This window comes from Molossus molossus, unplaced genomic scaffold (genome assembly GCF_014108415.1).
Source record: "Molossus molossus isolate mMolMol1 unplaced genomic scaffold, mMolMol1.p scaffold_m16_p_5, whole genome shotgun sequence".
In the NCBI taxonomy this organism is placed as follows: domain Eukaryota; kingdom Metazoa; phylum Chordata; class Mammalia; order Chiroptera; family Molossidae; genus Molossus; species Molossus molossus.
Window position 1 is genome coordinate 41595427 of NW_023425388.1, and position 21135 is coordinate 41616561.

Below are 21135 nucleotides of genomic sequence, written 5' to 3' on the forward strand. Positions count from 1 at the left end.
GTTACAGCAGCTCTCAAAAATGAATCCAGAGGGAAATAGTTGGCAATAGATTGTTATTAAATGGGAAAATCCTCAGGACTTATTAGTAATGAAAATAATTGTCACTTTTCCACTTTGTAACATTAGGCCATTATTTAATAATGCCTCTTTATATTATTTCCCTCAGAACATGTTATCAAGGATGCATTGAACTTTCCTATTGGCCTTTGAAAAAAATAAAACTATTCATTGAGTAATTAAACGTTTTAAACTAAAATCTCAAGAATTTGGAGATATGTATCTGTATGTCTTTGCTTTAGTCTTTTAAAAGTGCTTCTTAATACTGGAAATTAGATTATTTTTACTTGTATGTTTATTTTCTGTCTCTCACTGTAATTTAAGCTCATTGAGGGCCGTAGCTTTGCATTGTCACCATGTCTGGCACATAGCAAGTTCTTAGAAACACTTTTTAATGCTCCCAATGTAGTGACAAATATGGGCATTAGGAGCTCTGGGTTTAGTGTATACAGCCGGAAAAAAGTCACCTCATCTACCTGGGCTGAATTTTTAGGGCTTTTTAAGGCTATACCTAAAATAACCTCCGGAACAGGGAGATGGCATAATCTGAAATGGCATTACATGGGGCAATGTGTTCTTTACTGGAACCTCTAGGTAGTCAACCCATTCAAATCTCAGGGATGAGGTGATCTCAAATAAAACAGTGGAATGGTGCTTGTCATATGGAAACAAGACATTTAATGATAGCAGCTTTCAGTAAATATAATTCTCACGTCTGGTCTCACTTCTGATATTACGTCTTCTCGGTACACAGAATACAACCTCTGATTTTAAAATATACTTTACTTTCTCCAGAAAAATGTGCTAATCCAAGTTATTTTGACCTTGATTATGGAAATCATTTTTGATGCGTTTGAGTTAAGCAGTGTTTTCTCTAATTTTAGCTTTTTCTGAGAAATCTTTTTTTTAAATTTCTTTGTGTATCCCTTGAAACGACCCAACTGACTGTAAGTTTATCTGCAAGAAATAAACATTTATGAAATTTTGCCTGAAAGACAGGCAATCCCCCATTCCTTTAAATGAGAGGTGCTTACCCTAGGTACAGCGGAGGGTCCATGAGCCCTGACAATGACATTTGCATATGTGTACATATGGGGCTTTTTCTAGTTAAAGGCTCTATAGCTTTGGACAGATTCTTAAAAGAGTCTTTGCTTCCACCACAAGGTGAGAATCAATGCCCTAGAGTAGTAGTTCTCTACTGGGGCTGATTTTGCCCCCCAGCAAACATTTGGCCCTATTTGTTATAACTGAGGGATGGGGGTTTATTATTGGCATCTAATAGATAGAGGCCAGGGGTGCAGCTAAACCTTCTACATGTATAAGACAGACCCCCCCACCCCCCACCCCAGCAAAAAAAACCTATCTTGCCTAAAATGCCACTAGTACCACTGTTGGGATAATTGATTATTCTGTACACTCAAACTAAGACAAAAAATAGAGAGAGAGAGAGAGAGAGAGAGAGAGAGAGAGAGAGAGAGAGACAATACTCACTTTAAATACTTTTAGATTCTCCCTGATTTATTAAACTTCTTGTTCCTTGGCGTGATTCTGCACCCAAATCAAGACATGGTAAGAACCCTGTTCCTGCAGTGATGGTGTGTGTTGTACTGAGAATGATGAATCCCACAGTGACTTTGTTTTCCTACCTACAGATTTTCTTTTAGGAAGGTCAGCTATGGTGTATCTATGATGGATAATTTGAAGTGAGATTGATCTTGTTTCTTTCTTAGGAAGATATAAACTTAAAAACTATCTTCTAGTGTACACTTTGAATAATAATTGGATTCTGGCTTCACTTCAATATTCTAATATCTAGTTTTTCTAGGCCTTTGCTTACTAACTTATAATTTTTCCTTTCTTTTATTATAGCAATTTTCTATGCAATCTATAATTTTTTTTCTCTTTGGGATGAGGTAAGGAATAAATAAAATCTTATGAACCATAGGACTTAACACTAAAATTAACAAATCCTATATAATTCATCTTCTATATGTAGTTTATACTGCTGTGTCCCTTAACATCATTGCCATTTCATATTGCCATCTATATTTGGATTATAGGCTATAAACCTTCCTATATCATTTTGTTCCTTCTGCAGTTACATTCTGATTTTATTCCCTTAAACCAACTGAAAAATGTTAGCATCTATTTGCTGAACGGCAATGAAGATATAAATATGAATAAAATAAAGTATCTTTTTCTCACAGAGCTTTGCCTGTTAACAAGGAAGATAGCTATGTAAACCAGTAGTGACAGACAGAGAAATATGTCCGTCCTTATGGTCTTAGAAATACCAGGAATGTGTGCCAAGTACGTGGTGGTGTGGGGGTCCAGAGCTAGTCATTCCTAGAAATGCTTCTGTGGTACATGGATTGTTTTGAGCTAAGGGCAATTTTAACTTCAGACTCAAGAAACACTTCTGTCCACCCTTTAGCTACCAAGAAGAACCGGAATTAGAAGCTTGCAGACAATAAGAGATTATTAGTAATAACCTTCTTCGGACCCACCTATATGGCAGGGAAAACTTTTATTTACTGAACATCTATATTTCCTGTCATCCTGCAATGACCCTTTGGCTGACAGAGGAAATAGGATTCTTCCATGGTATCACAGAAAATGCGTCTCAGCAGTGCACACGTAGAAGGATGCGAGGTAGAGTGGGCAGATTTATCAGAGCGCAAACAAACGACTGCCCCAGGTGCATCATGCCCAGGGTCTCATCCACAACCAGGTGGCTCAGCTCCATCTCACTGCAGAAGCAGCCCAGCCTCTGGATCAGCTGCCGGCACACACATGTCCCCAGCAAGCCCAGGAGGAGGGCCAGGCTCAGAGCTGCCGTTAGCCCAGCAGCCAAGGCTCCGGTAGTCTAGCGCCTCTGCTCCGGCCTAGCCGGGGATCAGCACCAGCCCTGCAGCTGCTGGAGAGAGCACCTCGGGCCTCAGCTAAGCGTTGATCACATTTCCTGGGGTTTGGGAACGGGTAAGCTTTCCTTCAGACTACCCAGACTTTCTCCCAGGTCTTCCCAGGGCTATACTGGTAACCTCTCCTATCCAATCCCTTTCTTGGATCTTCTAGGATTTCGTGCTCTTATCCCAGATTTTTCCAGACTAGACTCCTCCCCTTATGGTTGCCATTTTGGCTCCTACGGCAGGTGCCTCAGCAGAGGAATTTCCCCCTCACTGTTTGCCCCCCACCCCACCACCACTCTATCTGAAGGTCGGCCAGTGGTTCCCTGAGGAATTGGGAAGCTGGTCTTTCCTGCCCACTTGGGATTAACGTCCTTTGGTTGGAGGACATGGCTGTTGCCTGCAGCGTCTGTGAAGCTGCCCTGTCCCAGTTCATCCAGTTTAAGCAGATGTCTGGCTCTTAGGGTTCCTTACTAGGTAACTAGCTGCCCACTGTTAGCACTTTGAAGCCCCAAAGGTGCATTACTTTATCGCATTCCAATATGTTATTCAATCCCCCTTTCTACTTCTGAACCTCTCTTGAATATAAAGTCTCTGGCTGTCGCATGTTTTGGGGTTCCCATATATATCAAAGAAACTTAAGGGTAGAGGAAAGTTTGTTCCTCCTTTTCAGTGGCAAAGCAGTGGTATGATCAAATCTGGTAGATACTGACCGAGAAGGGAACATTCTCTATTATTTTACATTTAAAAAATTTGTAAGGCAGAAAATAACAGGCGTATAGATAGGCAGAGAGATGGATAGACTGATAGATGATAGATAGAATAGAACAAAAATTCACTGAACTTCCAAATGCTTTTAAATTTTTTTTTCTGGTTGTTTTTGATAAATTATTCAATTTTCCATGCCTTTTAACATTCTTGCAAAACACCTTAGCTTTAGCAATATGTGATCTATCCACTTAATACGGAAACTCATCCAGGTAATTTTAATAAAAATAATTGGGACAAAGTTCAAAATTAACCTGCGTAGAATTCAGGAGTTTTATTATTCTTTTATCCCCTTCTTTCGTACCGCTGTCCATTTCTTCACCCACCCACCAATTCACTGGGATCCATCCCCTGAATCTATATTACATACCATTTGAATGTAAACTAAAGCACAGTTTCATAACTTATTGATAAGTACACTCTTAAAAATCAAAACATCTAAAACCAAAAAAGTGTTAAACTTTTTTAAATCTAATTATGTTCAAACTTTATGCCTCAATAATTATAAAGAAAGGATAAAAAAAGATGTTGAAATGCATTTGAGAAAAGCTGGATACATCAAAATTGAGTTTTGTTTTGTGCTGTTTTTCAGACTTCCCAGGGCCTTCGCTGTACTTATGACTGCTCCTCAAAGTGTGTGATCATAAGTGTTTTCCTATAACATATGACTATAGAACACTTAATAGAAAACATTTTATTCATTACAAAGTTGCTACTTATAATATGGTGTTGTTAAAGTATCATAATTACCCTTCTGGCAATAGCATGGTCATTATTAATCACCATTACTTTAAAAAATACATTTAATATTAGTAATTCTCTATAGGGATATCAAAGCTAACCCTGATCCAGGTTCTGTTGAGAGTGGAGAAAGTGTGCCAATAAACCTAGTAGCTATTAATATTTATCAGGACTGTGTGATATAGACCAAGAACGTCTGGAGCCTTTAAAAAGAATAATCTACAATTCACAACCAGAATCTTTAAAATGTAAAGTTTCAGCCTTTTTAAAAATGAGGACACTCTGTCAAATGCTAATCTTGGAGCTACTTATCTGCTATTTTTGCAGCAGCAACTAGTGTTAGTACAGGGGGAAAAAAACATAAAAGTGCTTCATGCAATTTTTAGTAAAGTTCATTTTATCTTTATGTATATAAAGAAAGCGTGCTTATTCATTAGCAATTGGTACAGCTCTACTTTATAGTATCTATGAGTAAATGAATAGATGGCTAGAATTTACCCTTATTTAACAGTTAAGTTATTAGAAAGAAGAATTGATAGTCATAATTCTCTCTGCTTGTTTGTTAAATGTTTTAGGAATTCTAAAAATAGTTGACAAATTTGCACAGATTAAGTCATTCAGGCTTTTGCTAAAATTAAAATAAAATAAAAATTGTATTGTTAAGAAATGTTTTTTCTTCCCATAGTATCTATGGCAAAATTGTGTTAATATATCTAATGAATTTTCAGATCATCTAAGTGGGCATATGATTGCTTAAAATATAAAAGGTATCAAAATGGGAGGTTTGATTTGGAACTGGCCAGAAGGGGCATCATTCCTTGGCTAGGCAGAGTCCTAATGAACTAGGAACTCCAAATGGAGGTCTTTGGAGTTTGAAAAAAAACTAAAAACAATAACATTAATATTCTTTTGTCTTAATTGTCTTTGGGGGCCCACCAGCAGACACAAGGAATCTTTTTTTCCAGCAGAAGCGTACGTACTATGAGTTTCACTTACAAAAACTAGAGCATTTAGCCAAGACCACTTGGTTTTTCTATTACTATTGCAAATAGGGAGTCTCACTCTCTAGGATTGGCACATTTCTAAAGATTTATGATTATTTTTTCTCCAATTGTCACTTTCCTTGGGCAGTTTCACTTTTAAAAAAATAATAATTAGTAATAAAGTCTTTACAATAAAAAGAGCTTGCCTGGCCAGTGTGGTTGAGCATTGGTCCATGCACCAAGAGGTCACTGTCTTGATTCCCCATCAGGATACATGCCCAGGTTGTGGCCCCAATCCCCAGTGGGGGACATATAGGAGGTGGCCAGTTGATGTTCTATCTCATCCATATTTCTGTCTTTCTCTCCCTCTCCCTTCCTCCCTCTCTCTCTAATATCAATAAAGAAAAACAAAATTAAAATGTAAAGAGTTTGAAGGACTTGTCATCTGAGCTGCCAGGATAGAGAGGATCCCATGGAACATGCTGCAGGAAAGAAGAGACAGGCAGACAGCTAACCTAGGGAGCTCTGGGCCTTGCTTGGTGTTTGTGAAGGCCGTGAAATCGAGGTTAGAACTTGAAGACTGTGTAGGCCTGATTCTACTCAGGAGTATTTTCCCATCTTTGTAGCTGACGAAGTCCAACAACAAGTGTTGTAGGTATAGATAGACAAGTAATTACCTGGTTATAATCTAGGTTACGGATGGTTAGGAAATACCTTTTTGGAAGCTAGAAAGCCCATCACATTCTCATATAATTACATAGCTAGCCTAAATACACTTGAGAAATTAAATAATAGATCAGGACTATCAGATTAGCTGATCTCTATTCCCCTTCCACCTTCCTCTAAAATTCTAATTTCAATTCCAATGGTGATTTAGTCGATTAGTTCCAAATCATTGAGTTAGGAGAGGTATTTTAATATCTCGTTGCCATAGTACATAATATATATGAAATTTAATAACATTTTAAAAATACATTTAAAATTTATAAATCCCAACAGCATTATATAATATTCTGCATGTAATGTATTAAGTTTCTGTTACCTCCTACATACAGTATACATGCTGTATATTATACTACATAGACATGACACATTTGAAAAAGAATAATACACATGACTAATTCTTTGTGCTCATAATCTAGGACTACTTAGGGAGGAATGTGTTGGAGTAATATGATCAGACAATTCTTTGTGCTCATAATCTAGGACAACTTATAATGATCTCATGGTCTCCCTTAGGAGTTGAAGATCCACAGATTCAGAATCTGGTTGATTGTAAGAAGAAGTAGGATATGACCGTTTGTACAGAGATGGGTGTGTAGTTTGAAAAAGTATCCTCACATTTTCATTACAAAGCATTTCTGGTTGGTAAGAGTATGGGGAAAAGAGAGTAAAGAAAGAGGCAGTTCTTCAGAACGGAGAGTGTTGAGACCTAGGAGAATAAACAAGAGAGGCTGTGGTACAGTGGGGAGCTTTCCAAACAGATTGTGTTACAGGAAGGCCATGGTGCACATGCAAGTTGTACAAAACCCCATCGGAAGTCAGAGGGAAGGGACGTGTGCAAACAGGAGGCGTCGGGACTGAAGCCGCCTCAGAACCCAACAAGGGAGAGGTTCTGGAGGGGTTTTCCCCTAGGGGTCATATTACTCCAACACGTTCCTCCCTAAATGCAAAGCATATCTATCTGTTTTCAAAATGATTTTGCTGAGCTTAAGAGTCTATAGTTTGTAATGTGAACATGTCAATGTTTCCTTTTCCCAAAATAAAATTACATTTTAATATTATGTGTGAATTTCTCAAAGAACTGCACCCATCCAGTTATCTCTAGAGGTTCTGATTTTCAAGGGACAGGGCCTCCTTAAATCAGAATTATTGACCTAATTCCCTCTTTTTTACTAATTAGAAAATTAAAGCTCTGAGATGTAATTATTTTCCCAAAGACCTGGATCACATAACTAGAACTTCAAGTGGAGCTTTAAAAAGTAAAGCTGTAGCCCTGGCCGGTTTGGCTCAGCGGTTAGAGCGTCGGCCTGCGGTCCTGAGAGACCCGGGTTCGGTTCCCGCTAAGGGCACGAGCGGCCCTGGTTGGGTCGTGTGGGTGGCAGCCACTCAGTGTGTCCCTTTCACGTCGATGTTTCTCTCGCTCTCTCTCCCTCCCACTCTATGTGAACAAAAAATGAAAAAATGTCCTCAGGTGAGGATAAAAAAGAAAATGTTTAAAAAAAAGTAAAGTATTTATTGGGGAGACTGTAACAGAATTTTTTAGAATTATCAATTCAGGCAAGTCCCACTTAGGTTGATGACAAAGATGCCTCTCATGAGGACATTCAAGCAGATGACTTAAAATGTCGATTTTCTTACCAAAGATAAGATCTTTACAAAGTAGACCGTTATTTTTAGGGTTGATTATATTGATTTTTCTCCATCATTCAGAATGCCCTTGGTTTTGTTTACATCATAAACACATAGCCTGCAATTCCTGTTATGAGAAAGTAATTATATTTCTTGTAAACTGTTTTTCTCTCATCTTTTATTTTTAATCTATTCTCCATTTTCTCTTCTGGTGTTTTGTTTTGTTTCTTTAATTTCTTCTCTAGTGTTTATAGTGCTTCATCCCCTGCCTCTGATCTAGCACTCACACTAGCAGTAAAGAAAATATCTGGGTTCTTTCAATTAAATATGTTTTTCTTATACACATTTGGACATAACAAGGACCAAGCAGGAATTAGCTTTTCTTCCAAACTAAGTACTGGATAACAAGTCTTTTGTTTTGTTTTGTTTTTTTATCCTCACCCGAGGACATTTTTCCATTTTTTGTACAGATAGAGTGGGAGGGAGAGAGAGGAGGAGAGAGAGAGAGAGAAACATCGACGTGAAGGGACACATCGAGTGGCTGCCACCCGCACAACCAACCAGGGCCGGGGACAAACTGCAACCGAGGTACATGCCCTTAGCGGGAACCGAACCCGGGCCTCTCCGGACCGCAGGCCGACGCTCTAACCGCTGAGCCAAACTGGCCAGGGCTGGATAACAAGTCTTTAGTTCTTTTTATTGTTTTATATTTATACACAGAGGTTTATTTATATTTATACACATACGTGTGTGTATACATATGTGTGTGTGTGTGTGTGTGTATAAATTGTCAGTGGAATTAATACATTTACATGTACTATTTATTTAGCATAAAATTCAGAATTGAGTGAATTGGAAAAAGAAATGCCAGGTAGAATTATATCTTAAATTGCACTTCTGGTATACAGTAACAGAAAATATAAAGCTCTTTCCTTCTGCCCAAAATCTTAAGTTTATATCCATATGAGAAAAACTTTATCTTTGAAATTTCAATGTATTATCCTGAAAAGCAATTCAAAGAACTGCATATTTATTGCTGCAAAGTAGGATTTCTGTGGGTTTCAAAAGTTTTAATTTTTAGATGGTTCTGAAACATTTCAAGTGTAAGCAAAACCTATTAAAATGTGTAACATTTAAGTAGGTTTTTTTCTGAGCCAAATAATGCTGGTGACTAAAAGAAAAAAGTTACATAATTATTTCTAAATATGTCCTCTGTGGATGAGGACAACTGTGCCCACGGTTCTGGTTCCCACCTTGATGCTGACGACCCTGCCAGTCTCCTCGGGGCCCCAGAGCTACGCTTCCAGGTGCACACTGGACATCTCTCCATAGATTTTCCTTCTCCCCACTCTCCCAACAGTAGATTGCACAATGGAGGCCAGAATATACTTGTTTTTCTCTCTTTATTTTTCGACCAGACACCGTAAGGCCAGTATTTATACTCATCCAGTTTTTAATTTTCTCCTGAAAGGAAGCCGTTGTCAGCCATTTCTGTTCCAAAGAAAAAGCTTTAAGGTACAATAGGAAGAAGCAGAAGACTTGTAATAGGATGTGATTGTTCAAGCAGTAGCTTTGAATTAAAAGGAATCCTACAGCAACAACAATTTACAAGGGGTCTCTTGAATAAGAGGAAGAAACTTTTCTTGTTCTAAAGTTTTAATGAATGAATGAGAGACGTTTCTGGACACAGAAAGATACATTTACACAGAATTTTGACTGCATTCCCAGATGCGTGTAGTCAGGGTGTAATATATTTAAAGAAACCCCTCAAAGTTCAAAGTTTATTAATTCTTCAGTATTTTTATAAGCCGATTCAATTCCATTGTGCTCTTGAAATCCCGTATTCTTGAACCGACCTAGAAAATGCATAAACTTGGTGTCACCTAACTATAGGGATTGGTTCGCCTGTGTGCATGAAAGCCCACTCAAATGTGAACAGAGTTCACAGCAAAGCAAGTAAAGGTTTATTAGTTAAGGAAATGGTGCTGTGAACATAAGAAACAAACTGATAGAGAATTTTTGTGAGTTTACTTGAGCCAAACTGTTGACAATTGTCAGGAAGCCAGATCTCAAAGGACTAAGATAATATCTCAGAGCAGTTTTGCTCCTTATTATATACATCACAATCAAAAGAGCAGTCACAAGTGGACTACATTAAATCCACTGATGATAGATTTAGGGGTGCAGGAGAAAGCAAATCAGGGAAACCTGTGGAATTAAATAAAAAGTAAAATGACAGACACATACATTTTTTACATAGGTGGATACAGGATAGTTAACAGTCAACAATGAACTCATTAACAATGAGGGGATTGTGGTCTTCACAGAAGAAAAATCAAAAGACAATAGACAGCCCTGGCAGGTTTGACTCAGCAGTTAAAGCGTCAGCTCGCAGACCAGAGAGACCCGGGTTCGGTTCGTGCTAAGGGCACGTACCTCCTTTGCAGTTTGTCCCTGGCTCCAGTTGGGGTTGTGTGGGTGGCAACCAGTCAATGTGTCTCTCTCACATTGATGTTTCTCTCTCTCTCTCTCTTCCTCCCCCTCACTCTATCTAAAGATAAATGTAAAAATGTCCTTGAGTGAGGATAAAAAATAATAATAATAAAGAGGTAAACATTAAAAAAATATACACAATAGACAGGCTCAGTTAAGGTAAAGATTGACCCTTTTCAGGAAAGATGCTGGCCTAGGACATGACTACCTGCCATAAACTGCTTTTAGTTTAAAATTTTAAATTTCAGACCATCCTTTATGGTTACTTTAGGTCTCTGAGTTTGCAAGGCCAACATGTAGGCCTTACCTGAGCTTGTCAAGTTAGTATGTGGTCCCTTTCATCTATAGTGCCTCACTCAGAGTCACAGGTAAGATCTGGATCCTAGGAGGCTTCTAGGAGATGGGTCATATGGGGGAAATCATTAATCATGGTGACTAAGAGAGTTAGGAGTGTGGTCTCTACTGACTGTTTGGTACTAGGATGGGAAATAGTTGATCATTGCATCTGGTCTTGATGTCAGCCATGGTCAGTGGGGTCAGTCTGTTTTTCTGAGTCTAGAGCTGAAACACTGCTACTAAAATCTTGTCTCCATGGTCAACAGACCTGAGGCTTTGTTCCCAGAACTTCTGATGCTGACCTAATTCTCCTGATGGCTTAATGGCTAAGGGAATGGACATGCAAGTGAGGAGGAGGCAGGTGAGTCATGGTACAGGACAAGGCCAGTTTGAATTAAAAGTGAAGGAAGGAGAAAAGCTTACATTAAAGAAATGAAGTTTCTGTGCGGTTGCATAGAGGAAAATGGGTTACAGGACTAGACAGAGGTAAACTTCATATTAAAATATTATAGTCTCTTACTCACTTGAAGATTCTTTTTCCTGGCATTGTTTAAGGAATTCCGTGATGTCGTGTCAGCCTACCTTTCCATCCTATCACCAGAGAATTTCTCACGTGTACACTATGTCCTTACTTACCATCATCAATAGGTTCTTGGAAATGGGACATACGACAGAATCAATTCTACAATACACTAATTGATATATACATGAGTTAAGTTACTATGGCATCTCATCGATATTATAACAAAATAATGTTTTAATAAATTGATGTTGAATAAAACAACATTATGTGAAAACCCGCAGTATCTCAATTTAATCCAGCTTCCATGAAATATTTAATTTCCAAAGAGAAGCCACTTATTATTCTACATAAATTTTTATTCACCTAAGACATTCCATTCTGTCTGCCCTCCCATCTCTCCTCCTACTGCCTATTGCTATGGACTCAACCTCTTTGCGTATTTTTCAAGGCTTATATTAATATCTTGACAAATAAATCACAAAAATATCACAAGGACAACTTGTAGATCAAGAAAAACTAAATTAATTAGACCTCCTACCGTATGAAAAATAACCTACCTTGGCCATATTACTACTGTTTAAGAATGTCAGGGTCAGGGGAGGTTATTTATAGGATTTGGGAGTATTGACCATAAAATGCATGAGGGAATTAAGGAGAAAAATTGATTTGGGCTATTGCAATATGGAAAACTTTTATTAATGAGGAACATCTCAAAGAAGAGGAAAGAAATCTGGGTTTTATAGAAACACATAAAGGAGGGAGTCATGAGTAGGTCTTATCTGAAGGGTTGAGGCCGTGAGTTCTCTGTATACCAAGGGCAAGGCAGTCCCTTTAGGTTAGTAATTGTTTAGAACATAATCACAGGGGGTCAGGGGACAGTGTCCATAAAAGTGTGGCATAGGGCTCAGCCAAGGTTAAACATTGTCAGGGTTCTGGTCTCAAGTGAGTAATGACAGGTCTTTCAAAGGGAGAAATGGTTGGCTTTCAGCAAACTGTATAACTTGGGGATTGCTAGATAAAGTAAGGTGAGGCTGTTGACAATTTTTTTTTTAGTTCACTAAGCCATTCTTCACTTTTTTTTTTTTTTCTTAATTGATTTTAGAGAAAGAGGAAGGGAGAGGAAGGGATAGAAACATCGATGAGCGAGAACATCAATTGGCTGCCTCCTGCATGCCCCCACTGGGGATTGGGCCCACAACCTGAGCATGTGCCTTGACCAGAAATCAAACCAACGACCTCTTGGTGCATGGGTCGATGCTCAACCACTGAGCCTCACCAGTTGGGCAGATGTTGACAGTCTTAATGGGTACATTATTTTGGCCCTAATGAGCAAATTATTTGTCAGGATAAATTGATTTGCAAAAAATTCCTGAAGCAAACTGTAATGTCGACTTATTGGCTTACAGCCCTATCTTCCTGACAATAATTTTCTGGAACAAACAGTTAAGGCATGTTGACATAGATGGCCACAGGTCTGAGTCCTGATATTAAGATATGTGGACACAGGTGGACTTTATTCTCAAAAGTAACTATTCCTTATCTTTTTTATGAAAATCTTTCTTGTCTTCCCTTATGTCCACTTTTACCACATCTAGACACTCAATTATAATAATTATATGATGTGTTATTACTTTCTTCCCATAAACATCTTTTGTGAACTTGTCTTATCACCATTCCCTACTTGGATGTGAAGGAAGCAGAATTGTCTTTCATGTTTACTTACGATATATTTTTTCTTTCACTATCCCTTCTTTCTTAATTCTCTCTCCCTCTTTCATTCCCCTTCTCCATTTCCACCCTCTAAGACTTTGTACCTTCTCCTTTCCAGTCATGTGCTACTCAGCATCATTGTGCCTGAAAATCCAATGCTCACTTAGCCAATGTAATTCTGCCTGTGCTGTAATCTGTCCATCTTCTGCAATTAGCTCTTTGCTTGGTCTCCGCCTAAGTCATCTGCACAGTTTCATGTTCACTCAGGTCACCTCTGGAAAGCCTTATTTTTAATCAAATTAATACCCAACGACAGATTTACAAACACCGTGAAGATTCTTCCTCTTAGGATAGTTTCTCTAAAACACCAGAATTACAAAAAGAATATTATTGATAACATTTTCAAATATCTGTATGACAAATAACAAAATTCAAGAGGTTTTTGTCTGTCAGCTAGATTATTCAACAGCACTATGAGAGAGGCCAAGCAGCTAGTATTATACTCTTTTGGCAGAAAAGCAGAACTGGCAGGCGTGCATGACTAGTCCAGCTTCACTCAGCTAGTAAGGAGCAAAAGTCCAGAATTAAAAGCAAATCCCCTAATCAAGTGCAATGCCAAGAACAACCTGAGAGTAGCCCATTATGCACTGGCGTCCCTGCTTGGTAAAGTTACCTTTCTTCATGTGTTAAATGTATATTTAGGTCTTTAAATATCTAATAATGACAATTAAGTTCCTTGGACTAGATACCTGAACGTAAGTACACTTCCAGTCTTCTTGAGGAAGGAATGACTTTTGCAGTTTCTCTGTTTGTATTTTCCTTATACGTTATTCTGCATTGTTGGTAGAGTTTGCAGACACTTCCCAGCTGTTCAGATAGTGTTGGTTCTCCGGTGGTTTCATAAGAGGTACAGTGCAGAAAGCGTTGCGGCTGAAATGAGAAGCGCCCCGCGTCGCTCTATGTTAAATATTAATTGCAACGCTGCCCCGATGCCAGCAAACCTCCGTCCACATTTAAAAGTGTATTTTGGATTCTAGGGCTTGCTAGTTTAATAAAAGTTAAACCAAACTGTTAAATGGCCAACTTACTGGAATATGAAAATGAGTGCTCTGAATACGTCAAAGTTCTGAAAGATGTGGACATAAGAAAATTTACTTCTTTGATATTTAAGCGCTGTAGTGCAGGTTTTGCATTGCCACCCCTTATTTTATGTATTAACTATTATATAACCACATATTAAATGGTGAATTTAATAAAATATATGCTATGCACCTACGGTCTGTTTGTATAAAAAGCAATTTATACTGCATAGGATATGACCAGAAATAATCCAGGCCTCTGGGCTCAGCTGGCTGGTAAGGCAGATAAAATCTGACGTACTAACTGCAATACAGCGTGGAGAGATTTAAATGAAGGGGGGCAGGGAGTGGCGGCTGCTAGACTGTGTCCTAAGGCACTCAGATCCCTTCAGACGGAGAAAAGGAATCTTCACAAATGTCATTGGAATATTTGAATGGCATGGTAAATGATTGTTTTAAGTGCCTACAAAGGAGAGTGCATGTGCTAGACACTGGAGGCTCAGATAAAAATAGTGCTGGTGATGGCTTTCCAGATTCAAATTCCACAGAAATGTGGTATATGGTACACTGTGGTAAGTCTAATTGGAGATTGAATGTGCAGAGGAAGGTTTGCTTAATGCTGACTGAGGGAATAATATTTTATTAGAGTTTAAAGGATGAGTGGATGACTCATAGATGGGAATTAACAGAATCAAGGGCTTCATAGGGTGATTCTAATGTCTGTACTGCTTATTGTTCCCCAAACACCCAAGGAGATGTCTGCATTGTATTCTCAAAGAGTCCCACCTACCTGCTTTATCTTGCAATGTAGAACAATTAAGTTCTCCTTCTGAATTAGTATGTCATTGGGTTTTTAATTTTTTTCTTATTTTTTTAATAGTATAGTTTAAAATGGCTTTTTGATCCTCTACCCATGAACTTTTAGGATTCAATAATTTATTTTCTCCTGCATAATATGTATTTCTTTTGTCATGTAGTTCTATGATGTGATTTTTAAGCGCATTTTCGTCACTCTATAAATATACTCATGCCACCTCTTCTGTGAAGACTTGAAAAACCAAAATTGAAACCTTAAGCAAAGTTGGATGTGGGCATTTTGTTTATACATCTAACTATTGCGTTATGTTCTTTTAACTGACATCACAATTTATTCATATTTGATTTGTGTACTACTCTCTGAGCGTGAAATCTGTTCTTATAATTATTTTTAGCATTGTAAATATACTATATGCTATTTCTAAAATCTAATTATAAATATGTACTTATGTTATTTGTGTTCACTATATCAGTTTTTCTGATTTATCATCATAGTAGTGAATCTTATGCTGTCTCCTGTGACAATAAAGCTTTTTGGAGAGAATCAGAGAATATGAATTTGAAATTCCTAATCTATCACTAGCCATAAGACATAAAATAATCAATTTCTAATTTTTCTTACTGAAAACTAATGTTCATAATTAAAACTATATTTTCACACATTTATTGAATACCTGTTACATGTTACATGTAGGCTACACAGAGACAGTCTTCAAAGAACTTAGGTTTTTAAGACTTTAGTTTGTATGCTACATAACACTCAATGAAGATAATAAACATGAGAGCATTGAAAATGGGAGGTGCTAAATGCTGATTAATATAAGAAAACTTATCCGGCTTGCTAATATTTTTGGACACTTGAATAACTGAAATGTAATTTAAAGAAATCCACTCATGTCTAGCCAGTGTAGCTCAGTGGTTGAGCATCAAACCATCACCAAGAAGTCGCCAGTTTGATTCCCGGTCAGGGCACATGCCCAGGTTGTAGGGCAAATCCCCAGTGTAGGGCATGCAGGAGGCAGCCAATTGATGTTCTCTCTTATCCATGTTTCTATCTCTCTCTCTCTCACTTTCTCTCTCTCTAAAATCAATAAAGGAAAAAAAAAATTCACTCTTTACTATTACCCCATTAATCATCCTTTTCTTCTCCAGCAGATTTTAAGATGTAAATAATTTCTCTAGGAAAAGTTGTGGAATGAAATGAGATGCTGATGCAGAGTTTTGTGAACTGCAATGATTCCTTTGAAGTTCGAGTCACATTTTTCTTTGTGTGGTAGAAATGTAGAATTTTTTTAATGGAAGGAATTCTGTATCGGGTATTTAATTTCATTTTTGTTCATAAGAACAGTTATAACGTAACATTTGGGGAGCAATATATTTTATTGTTATAAATTATAAAATATTTTATTATTATGCATCTTAATCCTAAAATTAACCTCAGGAATTAAGTGCAATTATTAATCTAATTTAGTGATTATGTAAGGAATAGATAGTTTAAGCATTCCACCCTAAGTTACAAAGCTGACAAGCAATAAAGGCGCATTTAATTTGAGAAGTAATTTAAGAACACTCCCAAATGATCTAAACATCACCCTCCTGCCAAATCAAATATGTAATTTTCTTTCAAAGCAACATGACATTATATACAGTTTTTTTGGTAAATGAGATAAAAAAGTATTATGTTTCCAGTTGCTATTGAAATTTTAGAAGTGTCACCTGTAATGAAAATTCCTTTTACACTTTGGGGTTTTCTGAGGTAACTGATGATATTAGCTTTTATAAAAACATGACAGAAATTAGAATATAGCTTTCTTTTTGATAGAGTATAGCTATATTTGATTCCCAGTTTAGATAATATTTATTTTACATAGCTAAATGTCTAATTTGAAGGAGACTTTCTGGTTGAACACACTTGGTTTTTATTAAGTCTTTGACAAATGATTAATGAAATTCTCTATATCAACTATATATACCCCAGCATTTCCCAACCTCTCTGGATTTCTTTTTTGATTACTCTTTGTCTTCACTCTTCCTCCCAAATAATAATAATAATTATTATTCTGGTTGAATTGATCAGTAATGGTTAAAGGTATAAATCATTAAATAACACATTTTCCCATTAGCAACAGCACTCTGTTTCGAACTACATTTTCCACAGTTGGCGGTGTAGACCAGTGATGTTCAACTGGAAGAAATATGCCTCCTTGAAGGGGTTAAATGAAAGGCGCAACAGAACAGACATTTTCAAGTCTATTTATAATTTCCTTGTTCTTTCCCTCTGCAGATTCTGGAAAGCTTTTTTCTCTGCTTGCATAGTGAATCACTGTTGCTAATAAATATATTGGGGTCTAAACATTAGTTGAAAACCACAGGTCTAAATCCAAGGCACTGGCATTTGTGACCCCAGAAAATCCAATCTGACGGCTCTAAATTGTTTCTATAATAGTTTCCCACTCTGACAGCATAGCTCCAAGTAACTAAAGGTGTTCTGGAGACTTCTGTTCCTCTTCATTCTAGACTGAGATTGGGCCTGGTTTCGCTGTGTTGCCAGAAAAAAAATAGAATTCTTCTCCGGTATCGTGAGAAATGCATTTCAGGGATACAGCATTGGAGGATGTGGGGTTTAATGGCGAGATTTACTGGAGCAAAAACAAAGGAAGGGCTTAGGTGATCTCTCATCTATGACCAGGCGGCTCAGCTCCATCACACTTGGGAAAAAGTCCAGCCGCTGGGTCCGCAGGCCCACACTTGTCCCCACCAAGCCCAGGGGGAGGCCGAGTTGCGGTGCCGTTACCCTGGCACCCGATGCTCCAGTGGTCCGGCCCGTCTGCGCTCCTCCTGGCCTGCAGTGAGCCCGTGTTCTGCCTGTGTGGCTGCTGAAGACAGAGCGCCTGGGGCCTTGGTTAAGGTTCCCTGTACTTCCTAGGATTTGGGAAGCGGTTTACTTTCTTTCAAACTAGTCTCCCTTCTGGACGTTCCCAGGACTATGCCGCCTGCTATACCACCTGTTCATATTGCGTTTTAGAAACTGAGCCTTGCATTACATACTATATATGCATTGCTTATAGGCCCTGTAAAAGACCATATATATATTTCAGTTTCCTTACTGATAATTATCAGTATAAAGATATATATATATTTTTTTAAAATAACTTTTTTTTTTTATATATTTTTTTCAGATAGAGTGGGGGGAGAGAGAGAGAGAGAGAGAGAAACATCGATGTGAAAGGAACACATCGAGTGGTTGCCACCCTCACAACCCAACCAGGGCCGGGGACAAACTGCAACTGAGGTACATGCCCTTAACGGGAACCGAATCTGGGTCTCTCCGGCCCACGGGCCGATGCTCTAACCACTGAGCCAAACCAGCCAGGGCAGTATAAAGATATTTTTAAGGCTATTAATTGGTATTCCTAATTACAAGAAATATGTGACTGTTGACCTTATTTGGGACAGTTTAGACAGGATCTCAGTAATATTCTCAATTTGCCTGGCAGAATAAATTGCTCTGACAATTTAACAAATATGGTATAAGCAATGAGAGGCAAAAAAGTAAGAATCTCTAGTTGTGCAGTGGTTATTAATTCAGTATTTCTGGAGTGGGAACTTCAGAATAAGGCAGCAAATACAGAAAATTTCTGTAAAGCAGGAATTTCCAGATATATGCCCATTCTTGGGCAGCTCACACATTTCTGAGCATTCGACTGGTGCCATCTCATTTGGAAGAAACACAGGCATCATGTTGGCTTAATGGCAAAAGCATGTCTAAACAGAGGAGAAGTAATATTAAAGAATTCCAAGCTCTTCGAAAATGGATTGTTCAGTGGAGTGTACAATTAGAATAATTAGGATTTGAATTTGAAAAAACACTTTTGATGTGGAATCTGTTTGGAGGGGTGTGTGTGTGTGTGTGTGTGTCCTTGCCACTGTGGTACATTTGGTGATGTGGTGGCGAATTTGGCCTTGCTGCAGGCACTACTTGAAAGTTAATGATCTGAATGAACAACCCAGAAAAATGATGATGAGATCCTTCATCTGGGGAAGGGACAGAGGCTTTAGGAGTGATTGTACTTGAAATAGGCCAATGATGCCCTAGCAGCACCGACTTCTGCCGGAGTGTCAGTGCTGCCCTGTGGGGAGGACTAGCCTAACCAGAGTGAGGACAGAAATACACTGTCTGTCATGTCCCAGGCAGAGCCTTGTTCGGGATCAATTGGAAATATAAAACAGCTTTTGAGTGACCAGATTTTCTGGCTTCACATTTTTTTCTTTAACAATTTTAGTCTTTAAATCTTACCTAGTACAATTGGATTAAGGGCTCATTAAAAATGGGAAGTGTCATCCTTCTTAAAGTGTGAATTACTCTCTGATGTACCATTTCATATATGACAACGTCTATACAGGGGCAAATTCTTTTCCTAGCTATCTCCTACTATAATAATTCTTTTTGGTAGTAACTGGAAATTTATGACCGTATATCACAGTGCTCGTAATTTGTATTGTATCGTTTATTAGCTTAAAACTATGTGTGTATGTAAACTGTGTAAATTTGTATAACTATGTAAAATGTGTATATACTGCATCTCTATATAAAAAACTGCTTATAAGCCAACTTTTTGTAGGTGTAAGACAAAAGTAAGTATCAGATTGTTGAGAAAATGTCACATAGAAACATGAAGTGTGTTGGGAGTGCAGTGGGATAGTGTGCTGCTGTCCCTTTATTTAAAGTTACAAGAAGAACAATATATTCACTAATACATAATTCTTTCTATATTTTCTCTAGTCTACTCTCTTTGATAAGTCATTTAGTAAAACAAGAAAATAGAATATTAATTTTTACGTGCAAATTTTCAGTCGTTTGCAAATGACTAGGGAAATTCTGCCTATTAAGTTACTTTATTTCCACTACTGATATTTTGAAATGTTGAACATCCATTTATGTTGACATATAGAGCTCTACTTTCATGTTACTGAGAGACACCATATCATGTGCTTGTCAAACTCTGCATGTTCCCTTTTCAGAAGTTGCTAGAGAAATGTCCTATTAATACGTGTGTTCTTGCCGCACAGTCTTATAGCTGTGTTAACAACTGAACATCTAATACAAGTATGGCATGATGTGAAGCATGCATTACACAATGTATTAAAATTTTGTCTTTGCTTATATTGCATTTTATACCATTTTCTTGATTTAGAAACGTACACTGATGAATATAATGACTTGAAGATTTGTTACAGGTGAGGACTCAAGTATATACCTATGGATGTCCAAAATTTCTGAATTAAATGCTTAGTGCAGTGGTGAGAATGAAATCCAATGTAATCTCATTTTGTTTTAAACGGGTGTACTTTAAGAAATATTGCCGATGACCAATTAGTTATTATACATTTATTAATATTTTTCATTTTTATGTTCTGAATCAAATGCTACCAAAATATATTTGTTGTTAAAGATTTAAACTTTTCTTTTACTTTCTTGCCTAATGTACAAAAGGGATTAAGCAAAAAAACAAACAAACTCATAAATACAGACAATAGTATGGTGATTACCAGAAGGAGGAGGGAATGGATGGGGGGAGGTAGCAGAGGGTAAAGGGGGAATAAATGGTAATTGAAGGAGACTTGACTCAGGCTGATAAACACACAAGAAAATATACAGATGATGTATTATATAATTGTACACCTAACACCTATATAATTTTATTAACCAATGTCACCCCGATAAATTCAATAAAGAAAGTTATAGGCAGCCTTTTAAATATTTATGTTATATCAGAATAATTTTCTTTTGTTTATACTGATAGCTCAGTTTCTATCTGCTAAGCATATTAAGGCCCCAGAAAGTAAACAAAGTAACTTGTGTCAAGTTATTTAATGTGGTAGATGCTGAATAAATATGATTAAAAGTTAAGAACGGTCTATAAATTCTAGTTATCTCCTGACCAATTGCTTACCAGCTGGAGCTTTCTGAACTTATAATATAACACATTATATATTACTCAAGAATTCAAGGACTTGGAATTTCCTAATGGTCCTATATTCTCTTGGCTTTAAACCAAATTATTGAAATTAGGATTAGGATGTTGTAAAATATCAAGTCATAAGAGATGATAATATTTCAAAGTTCCCTGCAAAAGTTTCTCCAAAATGTTTTTGCAATACTCATACCTCTCTTTCAAATAGCAGTAGGGGCATGTTATTGCATCATTTGCTAACCTCTGTACTGTTGCCAAAGATTTCTTACAATAGACTCTATTCAACTCTACTAACTATGGCAACTTCCGAAAGTGCTTTTCAAATCAACGTACTGCTCCCTTTAAAGTACCCTTTAGAAACAATATTTTCTTTGTATCATCTAAGCACTTCTACAG

The 21135-nt window shown here is 37.5% G+C and overlaps 1 protein-coding gene across 1 annotated transcript in view; it reads left to right on the forward strand.

The window, feature by feature from the left end:
• The window catches only part of NAALADL2 (N-acetylated alpha-linked acidic dipeptidase like 2), an 881081-nt gene that overhangs the window by 627388 nt on the left and 232558 nt on the right, over positions 1 to 21135 (forward strand). The window lies entirely within an intron of this gene.